This window comes from Anabrus simplex, chromosome 5 (assembly GCF_040414725.1).
Source record: "Anabrus simplex isolate iqAnaSimp1 chromosome 5, ASM4041472v1, whole genome shotgun sequence".
NCBI lineage: Eukaryota > Metazoa > Arthropoda > Insecta > Orthoptera > Tettigoniidae > Anabrus > Anabrus simplex.
In genome coordinates this window covers 199,245,022-199,258,263 of record NC_090269.1, presented here as the reverse complement: position 1 = coordinate 199,258,263, position 13,242 = coordinate 199,245,022, and positions in this window count along the sequence as shown.

Genomic DNA, 13,242 nt, shown 5'->3' with positions numbered 1-13,242 from the left:
AGCGTTCATAGTTGAGATGAATATTGCTGACACTATGGTGACGGAGGGAGGAAAATGTCAGTTTTCTATTCCTAACTAAAACCATGAGCACGCCTTTCAAAACGTCACAACGAGATACAGGGTGGTAGGAAACAATGTGAATAGGGTATATGGTAGTTAGAGGGTTGGTGAGAGAAGCAAACGTAGAAAAGTATTCGCTAGGATAGATATTTGAACACGAACTTCTGAACTAATAGGATCGCCCCATAGTGACACCGGTTGAAACCCGCGGTGTTTGATACTGATTTCTCGGCATGGCTCTCAAACTGGTCGTAAGCCACGTGCAGATTTAACAACACCGCCACGCAAAGCCCATTTCAATTCGCCCGCGAAGCGTTCTGATTGGCTAACTTCAGCACCTGATAAAATTACAGTAGCGCGAGATATCGAATTATTCCTTTCATATTATTTATCAGTATGACCAACCCATTAACACTCATATACCCGCTTCACGTTGTTTCCGATTATCCTCTATAAGAGAAACAAACCCGCTACTGAATAGAATACTAGCCGTCGTTGACGAGCAGTTGTTTAATATACCGTCTACCGGAAATCAATGGTAGCAGAAGGTAGGGAAGTTTTCTCAATAATATCTCCCTGTGGGTGGGGGCGGTAGAATAACACCCACGGTATCCCCTGCCTGTCGTAAGAGGCGACTAAAAGGGGCCTCAGGGGCTCTGAACTTTGGAGCGTGGGTTGGCGACCACGGGGCCATCAGCTGAGTCCTAGCATTGCTTCCACTTACTTGTGCCAGGCTCCTCACTTTCATCTATCCTATCCGACCTCTCTTGGTCAACACTTGTTCTTTTCCGACCCCGAAGCTACTAGGTTTGCGAGGACTAGGGAGTCTTACATTTTCACGCCCTTCGTGGCCCTTGTCTTACTTTGGCCGATACCTTCATTTTTCGAAGTGTCAGACCCCTTCCATTTTTACCTCTGATTAGTGTTATATAGAGGATCAATCACAATAGTCAATCACAGTAACTTCATTGTTGACCATGGCCCAGAACGGCTCACCTTAAATTCTACTATCTTCTGCTTCCAGCTCCGTAGCGTAACGTTGAGCGCTATTAGCTGCCGTCCTCAGAGGTCCGGTTTCGATTTCCGGCACTGCCAAAGACTTAAGAATGGTGAGAGGTGGTTAAAATGGTACATGCAGCTCACTTACATTGGGAATATGTCCGAAAAAAAGTTGCATCACCCCGGGACGAGAACAAAAATTTTACTTTCTCCTGTCATATTTCCTATCAGCCAACTTTTGCTATGTTCTGACTGGGGGATGTTAGGACATCTCAGGCGTAGATCTTCGAATAATCGTTTTGTCATGCTTCCCTTCCCATTTTTATAAAGATCTGCATTATCTTCCTGACTAATAGGAGCTATGATCATGGGGTTTTACACGACGTAACAACCATCAACACCGCCTGTTCAACTCGTTTCCATGGCAGCTGAACAATATTTCCAAGTACATAGCTCTCGCCGATGATGAACTTAGAAATAAAAATTGTAATTCGCGAAAAACTTCCTTATTACTCCTGGCACGGTAAAAGCATGAGACATCGGAAAGTTATATTTCTGGCTAGTGATTTAACGTCGCACCAACACATCGAAAGTTCTCGGTGACGCACGAATGGGGAAGGGCTAGGAGTAGCAGCCATGACTTCAATTAAGACACAGCCCCGGTATTTGCTTGGTGTGACAATGGCAAACTACGCAAAACCATCTTCAGGGCTGCCGACGGTGGGATTAGAACCCACCATCTCTCGAATGCGAGCTCACAGCGCGTGGCCAACTCTCTCGGTAAAATTTTAGTTCGTAGCCTACTTTATTAATATAAAGTTTTTCGATAGAGCTAGTATATCTGTAAATGCAAATGGATGCAGTCTGCTAAAAATACTGCTCATAATTTGCACAAAAGGGCAGTTCGTAATAAAATGCTGAAGTATACTAAAAATATACATAAGTAATAGTTATTGTGATCATATATGCAAGAAATAAATATGAAATAATAATAATAATAATAATAATAATAATAATAATAATAATAATAATGTTGGCCGAGTAGCTCAGACGGTAGAGCGCTGACCTTCTGAGCCCAGCTTGGTAGGTTCGATCCTGCCTCAGTCCCGTGGTGTTTGAAGGTGCTCAAATATGTCATCCTCGTATCGGTAGATTTACTAGAACGTTAAAAAGTCTCCCGCGAGACAAAATTCCGGCACCTCGGCGTCTCCGAAAACCGAAAAAACAGTTAGCCGGACGTGAAATCAATAACATTAAATAATAATAGTCCCGCTCCTTGGTTAAATCGTCAGCATACTGGCCTTCGGATCAGAGACCCTGGATTCCATTCCCTTTCGGGCCGGAGATTTTATAACTGTGTGTGCTTAAATCCTATGACTCGGGGACTAGGTGTTTGTGTCTGTCCCAACACACTCTTCTTCATATTTTCATAACATACCACATTACAAACCATCACAGAAACACGCAATAGTGAATGCATCCTTCCACATATGTTTGGCATCGGGAATGACAACCGATCGTAAAACCAGGCCAAGGCCACACCCACGACCTCACTAGTGTAGAAAAACCGGTAAATAATAATAATAATAATAATAATAATAATAATAATAATAATAGTGCGCCTCTGTGGTGTAGTGGTTAGCGTGATTAGCTGCCACCCCCGGAGGCCCGGGTTCAAATTCCCGGCTCTGCCACAAAATTTGAAAATTGCTGCGAGGGCTGGAACGGGGTCCGCTCAGCCTCGGGAGGTCAACTGAGTAGAGGTGGGTTCAATTCCCAGCTTAGCCATCCTCGAAGTGGTTTTCCGTAGTTTCCCCACTTCTCCTCCAGGCAAATGCCAGGATGGTTCCTAACTTAACGCCACGGCTGCTCCCTTCCCTCTTCCTTGTCTATCCCTTCCAATCTCTCCCCCCCCCACCTAACAAGGCTGCTGTTCAGAATATCAGGTGAGGCTGCCTGTACGAGGTACTGGACCTCCTTCCCATTGTAATCAGTTGAAAAAGAATGACGCTTTGGAGGAAATCGCAAAAGACATTGGGAACCTATAGAACTGTGCAAAAAAGAATGTGTACCTGATCGCGGCTCTTAGGAGAGCTGGCAGCTGCCAACTGTAGCTGAAGAGCCAACACTCAACAGATGATACCAGACCGATGTGTGGAACACTAACAGATACGCATACTATAGATGATTACAGACACGTGATGCAGATCAGGCAGCCATGTCAAAAGACGGCTGTATCATGATCGCGTATCAATTCTTGATACAGATACGCTGATCTGATATACAGTAAGTGTGGCAAGTAAAGCAACGCGTGTTTATTAACGTTTTCGACAATCTACATGACTTATGAACAATGCGTAAGACGTGAGGGTGCACATTTTGAACACATGCTGTACCGATGCTGTTGGACACTGTACGTGTTGCCATTGTCGCCTTTCATGTCATAATGACGTGTCTTGATATTCACAGCATGTTTGTACTGTTTGTTTTGCCACATACAGTGTGTGACCAAAGTAGGCTGTTTTCCTACTTTTGTGAGGGTTAGGTTAAAACAAAATTGGCACATTTTATTACGGAAATGCAGGCGTAAGGATAGTTCAGTTCTATTTACGTTATTGATTCATCATTTCTGGCATACACGACAGATGGAGTAAGCTGAGAATTTGAATAAACCTTTCAATTGCAATGGACATTTATATCTAATATTTCTTTATTCTTAAAATAATCTCATTGTATCAACCTTATTTATATATTAAAAACAGTTTACATTTAACAGTCAGATCTGCTGTCTTTTTTCTTTAAAATTTCATTTTAAAATCATGAGGTTTTCTATAGAAAACATGAGAGTAAGAATAGTTGATATTACACTAAATTCCATTTGTTATATTGTGATCTTTCGAATGCGACCAGCAAGAAGATTTCTTCTAAATAATTTTGTAGGTTTTTCTTCCAACAATTAATATTGGTTTAACGCAGCGGTGCAAAGAGATATTTACCATATTTGTGGTTGTTTTACTTGCGACTTTGACACCTCGTCTTTCTAATACCGAGCTCGATAGCTGCAGTCGCTTAAGTGCGGCCAGTATTCGGGAGATAGTGGGTTCGAACCCCACTGTCGTCAGCCCAGAAGATGTTTTTCCGTGGTTTCCCATTCTCACACCAGGCAATTAAGTGAGGCCAGTATTCGGGAGATAGTGGGTTCGAACTCCTCTGTCGGCACCCACTATATCCCAAATACTGGATACTGGCCGCACTTAAGCGACTGCATAGAGCAATTTTAAATCAAGACATGTCATGTGACCTATTTATAATGAATGTTGCGGAACAGCACGAGTCCTCTAGTTATTATTTATTGTTATTTTATTATTTCATACCTGGGGCGGAGTTCGATAGTCTACTAATTTGTGTTTGCAAGCCACTCATTATTTTGGATTAGTATACGCAGGGCCCAGTTTAACGACAGTTGCTCCCATGAGCCAATCAATTTTGCGGTCCTACCCAATGTACGCAACTGAAAATGAGATGAATCAGCAGCTTAGTGGTTAAATATAAAATCACCTTTCTGAATATGCACTGTGAGACGAAACGAACAATACTGAAGTAACTAACATGCTTTGTACATCAAGATACGTCATTATAACAAGCAAGGTGATCACGTCAACACGTACGTAACTGCTTTGGTAAATCACATGTTCAAGTCTCGCACATTGTTCATAATGATCCTGTAGATTGTCGACATTTTGATAAACACAGACTGTCAAAAGGATAACAAAAATCTTCTCTCGTAATTCGGGAACATTCCTAGGTGGGTCATTTGAACGGAAAACGGATCCTTTCAGCATGCCTCATATGCAGGCATCTGGAGGACGTGGAATCCGGGGAGTGGGAAAGGTACTAGTAATTAAAGGATCTCCAAAGTGTTGTGGGCTGTATCTGCATTTTGCTGAATTATTTGTCGTTGCAGTGGCAGGTTTTTGATGAAATTCAGTGCTGTTTGATGTTTACAGCAGGTTTTTAATGTCAGTACTGTTTTGCTGCTTACTGTGTCTACAGTGTAAACAAACTGAAACACGCCGTACGCGAACACAAAACCACAAGACAGCAGCTAATTCGCAGTTAAAATTGTTACAAAGAGTTTGGAAAACGAACAGTGACCATTATCCCGATCGTTTTGCCTGAAATCAAAATATTGTACTTATCCAACAGCGCCCATTGCTCACTGCAGTATGAAACTTCCCTCTCTCAGGTCGTGAGAGAGTTAGGGGCCGATGACCTTTGGTGTTAGGCTCTTTAAACAAGCATCATCATCATCATCATAATCATCATCAGGCCGTGAGATATCCGGTTCCGATCGATTTTTAAACGTGTTCTGAAAGTTTTATAAACATGGTTAACTACCTGTCACCCTGGTCTTAGGCCCTTTCGGTCCCTCTCAATATACGGCCCTGCATTCAAGTGCACTAAGATTTGAAATAAGTTTGGAGGAAACGCTGGGAATATCTTAATTTGAACCTTGTATCCCAGCGATTATAATATAAGATCACTAAGCACTTGCCCAGGGGCCGCGGAATTTAGGGACAGAAAATTTTGGCTAATACTATTTTTTGTTGATTCTTACAATGACAGTTTTTGTATGCTTTGAATAATTAAATTTAAAAGTTATTTTCATAATTGTTTCCCTATTTATTAGAACAACACAACACCCGTGAGGTCATCCTACAGTCCAGAAACACACTCGTACATTTAATACCTGCTATTTTAAACCTTTGTCAGAAGATAGTAGCTTGTCTGACATCTACAAGTTGTGCTTTTTCTTGGAAATTTCGGAGACCTTGCCTAAAACAGAAACATTGTTCTGTCATAAATCATAATCCTACGTTGTTCGATTGGCGGCTTAAGACGAACGAGCGAGTTAGCTTTGCGGCTAGGGTCGCGTAGCTGTGAGCTTGAATTCGGGAGATGGTGGGTTCAAATCCTGCTGTCAGCAGCCCTGAAAATGGTTTTCCGTGGTTTCCCATTTACATACGGACAAATGCTGGAACTGTACCTTATTTAAGGCCAGGGTCAGTACGTTCCCAATCCTAGCCTTTTCCCATCCTTGCGTAGCCGAAAACCTTCGATGCGTGTGACGTTAAACCACTAGCATTAAATAAATAAATAAATAAATAAATAAATAAATAAATAAATAAATAAATAAATAAATAAATAAATAAATAAATAAATAAATAAATAAATAAATAAAATAAATTAAATAAATAAATAAGTAAGACGAAAACGTCTTTGACTAGTAAACTGATTTTCTTCTTTAAGTACTAATAATGTTATTTGTTTTACGTCCCACTAACTACTTTTTAAGGTCTTCGGAGACGCCGAGGTGCCGGAATTTAGTCCCGCAGGAGTTCTTTTACGTGCCAGTAAATCTACTGACACGAGGCTGTCGTATTTGAGCACCTTCAAATACCACCGTACTGAGCCAGGATCGAACCTGCCAAGTTGGGGTTAGAAGGCCAGCGCCTTAACCGTCTGAGCCACTCAGCCCGGCTTTTCCTTAAGTACATCCTGGTTTTTGTGGATTTTAAATATTACTTGTACCATGTACTGTAGTTACTGTAGTTATTTAAAATAGTTATTTTTCTTTTGAAGGGGGCACATGCTAAAATTGTGGCTAGGGGTGTAGAAATGTTAAATCCACCAGTGGCTCCCAGAATGAGGGTGTTAGCAATCCCACTCGTGAACCATCACGTGACTCGAGCTTGCTCTGCGACAGAGATGGTTAAGATTTGCATCTTTATTCGATGGTACTTAGTAGGCAAATGTCATATAATATTAAGTTACCATACATGCCGTTGTACTCCTGTATAGTTAGGTTCACCCGAAAATGGCAGATGAAACCGTACACCGGCATTACTGCGACCCAGATAGCTTGCTCTCCCACGACAATCTTTGTACTGTAATTGCAAGGAGAAAAGAGGGCCTGAACAAAGAACGACAACTGTACAATGGCATGCAGCAGGTGCCAGTGACATTTTTATGCATGATCATCCTGAATAAGACTTCTAAGTGAACTGAAAGAACGTAAATCACCTTCACCATAATACACCTGTCCAGTGGTTATCTAGGCGCCAGTCCTGTTAATAGGGCAGCCGTTGTCCTGGTCTAGGGGTTAGCATAGTTGCTTCCCGCCTCGCGCATTTCGGATTGACCCATTATGGTGCCAAAACGCCATGAATTCCCATAATTTAACAAAACGTTGATGAAATCCATGTTTTCCTAAGATTTTTAGTAAGCCTATTTACGTTTCAAGGGCCGAAAGTAAGGCTTTATGTATGAACTAAGATGTTTACGACCATTACGCGAGGCGAATACGTGAAGCACTGCCGCCCGTGTAACGTGAGACATACTATGTTTAATTTCTTCATTTACATATTTAAATAATCATAGACATATTAGGATGCTCCTTTCAAGACCCATAGTTCAAATATTATTGTACTCAGTTCAGGGACTACCATTCAAGGAGTCGACTTGACTCGGCCACATGACGCAATGTAGCCATGTGGTACCTAAGTAACTGCTTTACATGCATTGAAATAGGTTTCTGATGGTATGTTTTTATGCTGGTGGAAGTTGAGTGCTAAAGTAACTATAGTATCGTAAAGTTTCACTCTCTACGTTATTCTGAAGAACAGAAATATAAGAGAGTCGATATACTGTGGTACGAAATAAGAGACATTCTAGGGTTATTTTAAACTTGAGTTGAGGGAGAGAGTGAAAGTACCACTGATAAGACAGTGAAAGAGAAAGGGGATGATTACACAGATGTACTCCGCCTTTAAAAAATTACTCCCACTACCACAGTGAATGAGCGTATTCAAGGGTTTTTACTCCATCACGCGATAATCTGCAGTCCATTGCTTTGGAATTTTTCTGAAAAGTATACAAGGGCTGCGATGGGGAGCTATGAATATTAACGGGGGGGGGGGGGGGGGTATGGAAGAAAGAAAGAAAGAAAGAAAGAAAGAAAGAAAGCAGAACTGGCTGAGTCAGCAAACAGGATGCATCTGGATGTACTAGGAATAAGTGATATTTGGGTAAGGGGAGATAACGAGGAAGACATAGGAGATTATAAATTGTACTTGACGGCTGTTAAAAAATGGAAGGGCAGAGTGGGGTAGGGATGTTATCAGGAATACTATTGCACACAACATAGTTTCTGTTAGGCATGTAAATCAGCAAATGATGTGGGTAGTTTTGGCAGTTGGAGGAATTAGGACGAGAATTGTTTCAGTTTATTCACCATGTGAGTGTGCAAATGATGATGAAGTTGACAAGTTTTATGGAGCATTGAGTGACATCGTGGTCAGGGTCAACAGCAAGGACAGGATAGAGCTAATTGGCGATTTCAATGCGAGAGTTGGAAATAGAACAGAAGGACACGAAAGGGTGATTGGTAAATGTGGGGAAGATACGGAAGCTAACGAGAATAGGAAGCGTTTGCTGGACTTCTGTGTTAGTATGGCTTTAGCAGTTACGAATACCTTCTTCAAGCATAAGGCTATTCACCGCTACACACGGGAGGCTAGGGGTACCGGATCCATAATAGAATATATCTTAACCGACTTCGAATTCAGGACATCTGTTAGGAATGTACAGGTTTTCCGTGGATTTTTCGATGATACAGACCACTGTCTGATCTGTAGTGAACTAAATATCTCCAGGTCTGGGATGGACAAAGTGAAATCTGTCTGCAAACGAATAAGGATAGAAAATCTCCAGGACGAGGAAATTAGAAGTACGTGGATATGATTAGTGAGAAGTTCCGAACAGTGGACAGTAAGCAGGTTCAGGATATAAAAAGAGAATGGGTGGCATACAGGGATGCTGTAGTAGAAACAGTAAGGGAATACCTAGGAGCAACTGTGTGTAAAGATGGGAAAAAGCGAACATCTCGGTGGAATGATGAAGTGCAGCTTGTAAGCGTAAAAAGAAGGCTTAAGAAGGCTTATCAGAAATGGCTCCAAACAAGGGCCGAGGCAGATAGGGAATTGTACGTAGATGAAAGAAACAGAGCGAAACAAACAGTTGTTGAATCCAAAAAGAAGTCATGGGAAGATTTTGGTAATAACCTGGAAATGTTAGATCAAGCCGCAGGGAATCCTTTCTGGACAATAATAAAGAATCTTTAGAAGGCGCTGGGGGGAGGGGGAAGGAAATGAACAGTGTTTTGGGTAATTCAGGTGAACTCATAATAGATCCCAGGGTATCACTGGACAGGTGAAGGGAATATTTTGAAAATATTCTCAATGTAAAAGGAAATCTTTCTGGGGGTGTGGCAAACAACCGAGCTCATGGGGAGGAGGAAAATGATGGAGATATTATGCTTGAGGAAGTGGAAAAGGTGGTAAATAAACTCCATTGTCATAAAGCAGCAGGGATATATGAAATTAGACCTGAAATGGTAAAGTATAGTGGGAAGGCATGGATGAAATGGCTTCAAAGAGTAATACAATTAGCATGGAGTGTTGGTAAGGTACCTTCAGATTGGACAAAAGCAATAATTGCACCTATCTATAAGCATGGATGCCTTTGCTAGCAAGATGTAGTGTTTACAGTGCACTATGTCTTCTGATATGGGCTGTGTCAAATTTGTTACTTTCATTGACCTGTCTCAGTCTCATCCTTGGCTTTGACAATATAAAAGTTACTGAGGTATGAGTGATGCTAGTAATACCATTCCTTATGCAGCCAGTACCTGTTATGAATGGTGTGAAAATATTGCTCATAGGGTCGGTTGGTGCTGCATTTCAGTGGGCTTGGCAGACTGATATGTAATAGCAATGGCTGGCACCGTGAGGAAAGCAACGGGAAACTACCTCACTCCTCATTTCCCTAGTACGCCTCTTCAGTGACGCCTAGGCTGTTTATGACAGCTGTTGGCGGAGTTGCAGGGGATCAAACCAGCCTTCGGGCTGAATACCCAACATATAGTCTAAGCAAGGGGACAGAAAGGATTGCAACAACTATCGAGGTATCTCATTGATTAGTATACCAGGCAAAGTAATCACTGGCATATTGGGAGGGAGAGTGCGATCAGTGGTTGAGAGGAAGTTGGATGAAAACCAGTGTGGTTTCAGACCACTGAGGAGCTGTCAGGTTCAGATTTTCAGTATGCGACAGGTAATTGAAAAATGTTACGAGAGGAATAGACAGTTGTGTTTATGTTGCGTATATCTAGAGAAAGCATATGATAGGGTACCGAGGAAAAGATGTTCGCCATACTGGGGGACTATGGAATTTAGGGTATGTTATTAAAATCAATCAAAGGCATTTATGTTGACAATTGGGCTGCAGTGAGAATTGATGGTAGAATGAGTTCTTGGTTCAGGGTACTTACAGGGGTTAGACAAGGCTGTAATCTTTCACCTTTGCTGTTCGTAGTTTACATGGATCATCGTTGGCTGAATGGTCAGCGTACTGGCCTTCGGTTCATAGAGTCCCGGGTTCGATTCTCGGCCGGATCGGGGATTTTAACCTTCATTGGTTCATTTCAGTGGCTCGGGGGCTGGGTGTTTGTGCTGTCCCCAACATCCCTGCAACTCACACCACACACAACACTATCCTCCACCACAATAACACGCAGTTACCTACACATGGCAAGTACCGCCCACCCTCATCGGAGGGTCTGACTTACAAGGACTGCACTCAACTAGAAATAGCCACACTAAATTAAAAAACACCGGGCTGAGTCAGAATCGAACCTGCCAAGTTGCCTCAGAAGGCCAACGCTCTTACGGCTGAGCTATTCCGGCCCGGCAACTTCTTTTGTTTCTCAATTCCAATATGTGAACTGATGTATCAAAACGAAGTCTGCAAATAGAACATCGAAAAGTACTGTCAAATACCAGTCAGTGCATCGTACTGGCTCATCGGACGCCAAATAACACATTCAAACATACGATTAAGTGTTTCACTTTCAATTAAAGGAACGTTGAGCATCCATGTTTAAAAGGAGCTCAAGGAAACAATAACTGAATCTTTAAACTTGAGGATGTAGTAATATATCATTCACAACACAAACTGAGTGTGTTCAGTTCTTACAGTAGGCTAAATGTTGTTCTGCATATTGCTATGCATTTTCTAGACGGTTTTAAACCATTCCACTCACTGCCATCTTCAGGGCTGCCGACACTGGGTTTCTAACCCACTATCTCCCGAATGAAAACTCACACCTACGCGATCCTAACCGCACAGCCAACTCTCTGTAACGTTAATTAAAGACCGTGAAGTGTATTTATTGTCCACAGCAGAGCAATTTCGTATATATACTACAGTTTGAAACCTGGGGAATGCCACTTACGAAATCGTTCACTGTAAATATAATAAACAGTTAAAGGTACATCCCATGTGAGATGTGAGGTCAATTATCGTACTTATATACTATATTTCGACTCCAACATAACATGACTTTGTGATGAAGTCAACAAAAAATATGAAATAAATTGTATATAGACTACAGTAACCTACCAAACAATTGAATAACGTATTCTAATAAGTTTCGTTTTTTATAGCCTTGCTTATTTCCTCCCAGGCAATATTTTTAAGTTGTTGCAGTAATGCTCGTGGGTCTTGTAGTAGAAGAAATGACATTTTTGAACTAAACTGATAAGTTTTTCCGTGTCTAGTATTAATAAGTGAAATAAACTCTCACAAAACAGAACGTTCCCGACCGTATCCAAGAAATGGCTGACTTTCCAGCTGAAGCTGATACACATTTGCCACCAAATGGTCGTCCGAAAGATCTCTACCCAACCGTCTACGAAGTTGCACGAATCTTGATAATTCTGTTCAATTCCGTTCCGCTAGTCGAAAAATATTCGTGGCAGAGAATCCTGTTCCGTTCGGTTCGATTCGATTGGACTCGTGGCGATCGACATCTGTATCTCCCATTTAAACACATGTTAAAAACAAATTCTGTTCGGTTCGATTCAATTCCATTCCACTAGGTGAGAGCGGGCATTTACACTGCTGTGTGCACGCGGGACGAAATGCCCAGCTCTCATGTAGAGGAAAGCAAACGATCAGGCGGTGAGGTATTGTCCAGAATTGCATGCAGGCTAAAGGACTACTGACCAAAGAACAGAAAAGAATGATCATGGCACCCAACGCCAAATAAGAGATAACGAGATTGAAGAAGAAGAAGAAGAAGAACAACAAGGAGGAGGAGAAGAAGACTAGGAAACAAGAGGAGTGAAGCATTCTGCAACTAATTTCCTCGTCTAGCCAGAAAGTGATATTGCTGTAACATTAGTTTTATAAGATACTTTTCATAGCATCAATCAATCAATCACTCAATCAATCAATCAATCAATCAATCTTGATCTGCATTTAGGACAGTCGCCCAGGTGGCAGATTCCCCATCTGTTGTTTTCCTAGCCTTTTCTTAAATGATTTCAAAGAAATTGGAAATTTATTGAACATCTCCCTTGGTAAGTTATTCCAATCCCTAACTCCCCTTCCTATAAATGAATATTTTCCTCAATTTGTCCTCTTGAATTCCAAATTTATCTTCATATTGTGATCTTTCCTACTTTTATAAACGCCACTCAAACTTATTCGTCTACTAATGTCATTCCACGCCATCTCTCCGCTGACAGCTCGGAACATACCACTTAGTCGAGCAGCTCGTCTCCTTTCTCCCAAGTCTGCCCAGCCCAAACTTTGCAGCATTTTTGTAACGCTACTCTTTTGTCGGAAATCACCCAGAAGAAATCGAGCTGCCTTTCTTTGGATTTTTTCCAGTTCTTCAATCAGGTAATGCTGGTGAGGGTCCCATACACTGGAACCATACTCAAGTTGGGGTCTTGCCAGAGACTTATATACCCTCTCCCTTACATCCTTACACAACCCCTAAACACCCTCATAACCATGTGAGAGATCTGTACCCTTTATTTACAATCCCATTTATGTGATTACCCCAATGAAGATCTTTCCTTATATTAACACCTAGATATTTAGAATGATCCCCAAAAGGAACTTACACCCCATCAACGCAGTAATAAAACTAAGAGGACTTTTCCTATTTGTGAAACTCACAACCTGACTTTTAACCCCGTTTATCAACATACCATTGCCTGCTGTCCATCTCACAACATTATCGAGGTCACGTTGCATCTACAGGCATCAGGC